Genomic DNA, 6,011 nt, shown 5'->3' with positions numbered 1-6,011 from the left:
CCCTCTCGCACAGTGCGCACACATGGTCATCAAGTATGAGTGTTGTCATGGCAAAAGAAAATTTCACTGGAAGAAAAAGGAATTTGCTGATGCAAAAATATAAAAAGTAATTTTCCTTGTAGACAATTACTTTTCTTTTATTTTTATAACTTTACATGGGCTATAGGTTTTTTTTTATTAGTTGCCCCTACCCTTCCCTAAAGAGGAAAATATGAGAAAAGAGGCGCTTCATTAATTTTCTTAGAAAGGATAAACGTTGATGGAGAAAAATAGTTACAAGAAGCCCGATGTCGACCCCCCCCCCCAAAAAAAATGGTTTGGATTTTAACACTACAATATTATAGGCCAAAATATATTTGTAAGAAAATATGGTATAGCCTATATCCTGAGATCGGTGCTCAAGATGATTTTAAAGTAATACCTTAGTAGTTTGCCATTTCCCTGTAACCATTGAAATGTTTCATCACGTACACTCTGCTTCTAAAGTTCAAAGTTTATTTTTAACATTTCCATAAACAACAATAAGTAAACATAATGATAATGAAGAGAATCGAGAAATGCCGGCACAAACCCGTGAACAATTTGTACCGGAGTTTATAGGGGGGCCGGGGGATGTGGTAGGAACAATTAAAGAAATTAATTTAAAAAAAACTTAAAGGGGGTCTGACTCCAATTCAGTTACAAAGTATACTATGCCTACGCAGTCCTAAGGTTGTAGAAAAGAATGCTAATCCTAACTTCTTAAATTCATGATAGCTTAAAGTACAATAGGGCGCAGAAACTACGACTGTGCTAGTATAAGGCTATTGATTATAATAATACTATCATTATTATTATCAACTGTTAGATTGAATATTGTTAAGTCGCATTTGGCCTTTGAAATTTCAGGAAGTCACTATATGAAAAAAATATCTTTATTTTAAAATTTCATATTTATTCAGGTTCTTACTATTTTTTATTTTATTCTTTTAATACTTTTAATGCAATGCACATTTCAGATGCGTAATTGACTTGGCCATGGAGTTAATACCAGCAAAAAAAATTTGCGAGATTGCAAAAAGACATAAACCAAAATAAAACGATGGGTATTCTGAACACTGTTTATTCATCAATAAGTAATGAGTACAAAATTATATTTGCTCCTGAGTTTTCATCTTTCTGGAGAAAGCATGCATTGGTACTCGTCCCTTCGATTTTTTTTTTTTGTAAGTAGTGGGAAAAATAGAAAAGGGAGGGGTAAGAGGGGATTGTATTCATTTGTGGGGGGGGGGGTGAAAAAGAGGAATAGCATGTATGAAATAGAAAGATCCAAATTGGTTATATAAGTCCATACATAGGCGGCGGAAGCGGGGGGGGACGGGGGGGGACGTGTCCCCTCCTAAATTTTTTTGGATACCTTTTTTTTTTTTTTTTTTTGCTTGTCAATTTTTTTTCCTGCGTCCCCCCTAAATTCACGTGGCCCCACCTGAAACGTGTGTTGTCCCCCCCTAAAATTTAGGTTGATGACCTTTTTTTTTTTTTTTTTTTTTTTTTTTTTTTTTTTTTGCTTGTCAAAATTTTTTTGGGCGCTTGTCCTATTTTTTACATATGTCCATCCCAAAATTTCAGGTGGACACCCCCTAAATTTATTGGCTTCCGCCGCCAATGAGTCCATATCACCCTTTTTTATTACAGAAAAGCCGCCTCTCCAGCGGTGTAACGAGGAAAAATAATAAACAATGAATAAATGAATTAATTAGTCAATCAATTAATTATTTGATTAATTGATTAATGAATCCATTGAAAAGGTGAATGAATAAATACATAACTAAATGAATAAAAAAAATAAACCAAAGGCGTGAAAGCTGAAGCAAATATTCGTTTTCACATTTTAGTACAATGCCATTTTTATTAAGAATGTCAAAATCATAATTCACCCTATTAGTTTCCTCCCTCTTTTTTAATCCTATTGTCTTGAAACTGTATGTTAGTACTCCCTTTTCACCCCGGACCGTACCCTTATTCTCTTTTTCGCTTCTTCTTCTTATCATCATCATCATCATCATCATCACATCTCCCTCTCCTACAAGTTTCTATTTCTCTCTATTTAATGCTACATCATGTCCAGATACAAAAACCTTTTAATTTCAAATGGATTTGCATTGGGTTTTTACTATAGTTTTCTATGTCAAGCAGCACACATGTATTCGACAGGAGCGTATGTTTAGGAATGATAAATAATTTTAAAACTTTCCCATTATTGCTGCTTCAGAAAACAATATTCACAGATTGGTATTAACTCAATCATATTGTCATGATTGCAGTCGCGTACCTGGGATTTATCACGGGGGGGGGGGGCAAAACCGGTCGAAAAAATTGACAAGCAAAAAAAAAGGTCTTTAATCAAAAAAGCTCTTCAATCGTATCCGAAAAAAAAGTTTTCAAGCTCGTCAGGGGGGGGGGGGCAAAATAGGTATTCAGGCTAGTCAGGGGCAGGGATATGTCTCTTGTATGGGTTGTGATTCGTCAGGGGGCAGACTGCCCCTTCTGCCCCCCCCCCCGTAGGTACGCTAGTGCATGATTGTGTTATATACAGTATATAGTACTCGTCTAGTTTGATAACAGTATAGATCATAAATTAAAGAAGACTAAAACCCTATGTCAGTTATTATTTCATTTAGTAAGGGCGGCGACCCCCCCCCCCCCATTTACAGAGAGAATTAAATTAAAAAAATAAGGTAAATAAAGAAAAGAAAAGTCGCCATTTTATGCGGTTTGTTTATCCAAATTCTTTTTCCTCGATCTTAGTGTGAGTGTTCAAAAGCTTGAACTTCTCTAAAAAATAATGTCAACTTATATGCAGCAGTAAGAGCAATGTAAATTCATTGAATATGCTGAATTGTTTGTAAATTGTACTTAAGCTTGTTTTGCTATAGTCGACATTATTTTTTCATACAAATTAATAAAAAAAATTTCATACAAAAATAAGAAGTAGATTAATAAATAGATATATAATGTGTTAATTATTACTAAATCATCAAATAGAATAAGTAAATCAATAAAACATAGAAATTAATGAACAGATAATATACATTGTTTGTGCAGCAGGCAGATATACATGGTGGTGGTAACAAGTTATCTTGCCCCTCCCTATCCCCCAAAAGAATGAATGAATGAATAAATAAATAAATGAATGAATAAATAAATAAATAAATGAATGAATGAATGAATGAATAAATAGATAAATAAATAAATGAATGAATGAATGAATGAATGAATGAATAAATAAATAAATAAATGAATCATAAATAAATAAATGAATAAATAAATAAATAAATAAATAAATAAATAAATAAATAAATAAATGAATGAATGAATGAATGAATGAATGAATGAATAAATAAATAAATGGATAAATGAATAAATAAATAAAATTAGCAATAAAATTGGGATTAACTTTTGGTATTAATTTTTTGATTGCTTGTAATAAGTAAAATGCTCAAATACTTTACTCCATACGCAAATTAATCAGTCCAATGTAACAAATTGAAGGGCGTTTTTTCCCCTTCCACCTGCTAATAGTGTGGATTTGCAATACTAAAATCAGAAAAATTGTGTTGAAATAAATAGCATGCACGGACATGCTGAAACACATCTTCATTTTATTTGCGTTTCGTTTGAAAGTTCTCATTGCCGTATCGAGGGAAGGGGGGTGGCTCTGGGAAGCAGGGGTGCTTCACCCCCCCAAAAAAAAAATTCTTGGGTAGTGCTGCGTGTATCATTCTCCAAAGGCAGCACCCCAGGTTTTCTGGAAGATGTGTAAGATTGGAAAAAGTGTGTGACCCCCCCCCCTTTTTTTTGCTTTTTAAATTTGACAGGACCAGTTACACTTCCATTTTGTAATTCCTCGGAACGAAATTGAATTCCAATTAGTAAAACCTTTAAGTTCTTTTCAAAATTTACATCAGCACCCCAACATAAATATAATCGTTCCCTGGGACGGGGACGCCTCTCGCCTCAAGAATTCAGTTGGCAAATCTTTACATGTTCAATTCTAAAAATGAATATAAGATAAAGACACTCTTCTTATCAGCTAGGTTACTTTGTTCACCTGCTTTTGTCTCAGTGACCATTACAACGTTTTGCCCTGTAGGCATGGTAGGTAAAAGAATCTTTAAAAATGTGGATTACATTTTTCATAATGATAATGATGAGTAAGATGATTATTATTATGATGATGGTGGATGATGAGGAGGAAGTGGATAAAAGAAGGGGGAGGAAGGTGATAATGAAGACGATGATGATGTTTAAAGCCTGAATATGATAAAACAACAGTACTAAAAAACGCGAACCCTTTCAGTACAGTGTCTTGCGGATAAATCCCAGAGTTTTCATCTTTTAAAAAATGTCATGCAGATACAAATAGATACTGTACAAAGGAAGAAAGATTATTGAATGAAAGAATGATACTCAATAAGATGTGATATACATGTGCGTCTTTTTTTTTAATTAAGATTTTATTCCCTTCTCCCACTCAACTGCATTATTATTTCATCAAAGTTTTCTTTCAAAGATTGTACTAAGGGGTGATCCAATATCAATAGGGGGTGAGGAAAACTTTTTAAGAACAACGAGGGAAAATGAACCAAAAAATAAAGAAATTGGATCACTACCCAGCATATAGAAACTCGTCGAAGAAATTAGGAGTACCAGCATTTTCCATCAATATTCCCCAGCTTTTTTTTTCTTTATCTTCTTTTATTTTTCAATATGTTTTTTGATCATTTCATCGTAAATTTCAGGATGAAATATATATGCCTTGTACTTATCAACGATGTTTTACCCCAGAAATGTCCTCCATTATTTCAATCCAGTTAAAGAAAAGCCAAAATTCGATATTACTCGATGAGGGTGTGCGTAGTGTTCTCCCACATTGTCGGATATCCGGATACGCGCGCGTTCTTTCACCCCTTTTTATTTGCTATGGACTTGCCCATTACATTTGCTTACGAACTCCGCATCATGTGCGTGCGTGCTGGCTACATGGAATATAATATCTGGCATCCGTTTGAACACTGATGGTGTGTTTCCACAACCATTGTTTTTGTTGCAGCTTACTTGTTATGATAATTGAATAAATATGGAAATTCCGGATCTGAGAGTGGAAGGAAAGATAAGGGGGAATTTATTCGCCTCCCTTGACTAAAGCTTTATTTGTGTGCGGTGTCGGGGGGGGGGGGGGGGGATCATACGTCACAGCACACAGTGTGAACGCTCCTTCTAAAAATGGTTGTATGCAAATTAGGCGGGAGTGGAGGGGAGACGTGTGATTATGTTGTGTGGGGGAGTAGGGATGTGGAAAAGGAGTGTCCTCAGGGGCGGGGTGCGTTCGATTTCCAAAAAAAAAACATTTAGTGTTTTTTTTCTCTCTTCCTCTCTCTCTTTGTTTATTCCCTTTCCGTTTCTTATATTTTTTTCACGTTATACTCACTTTCAAAACTATATAGTCTCTCCTTCTTTCCTTATCACCGTGATTATGATGACAGTGCGAATAATCGCCCTCTTTGAATGGTTTGTTCGGAGTTTTATATACTTCAATAGCTCTAAACTATTATGTTTGGAAATCAAAGTGAAATGATTGTACATATATTTTTTGATTGTCCGGTGGTTAACATTGTATGGGACGATCTTTTACCTACAGTAAACCAAAAACAACATTCGAATATTATCCTTTACCCCTTTGTAAAGATGTTTGATATTCAAGGTGATAATTTTCTAACATTCATTTTCCTTGCTTTCAAATACTATGTTCACTTTTGTAAATTTAATAACAAACCCCCAATATTGTGGATTGAAAGCTCGTATCAAAGGTATTAAGAATATTGGATATGTTTTGGCGAAGAAAATGATAAATTACCTGTACATTTTAAAAAGTGGAGATTTGATATCTAATTTGTTTTATGTATCTGTCTTGACAAGTATATATACATGTACGTAAGTGCTGCTCTGTTTAATCATGTAAATAGCTTGTT

This window comes from Lytechinus variegatus, chromosome 8, assembly GCF_018143015.1.
Source record: "Lytechinus variegatus isolate NC3 chromosome 8, Lvar_3.0, whole genome shotgun sequence".
In the NCBI taxonomy this organism is placed as follows: domain Eukaryota; kingdom Metazoa; phylum Echinodermata; class Echinoidea; order Temnopleuroida; family Toxopneustidae; genus Lytechinus; species Lytechinus variegatus.
The sequence above is the reverse complement of the archived record's forward strand: the minus strand, read 5'-3'. Positions refer to the sequence as shown.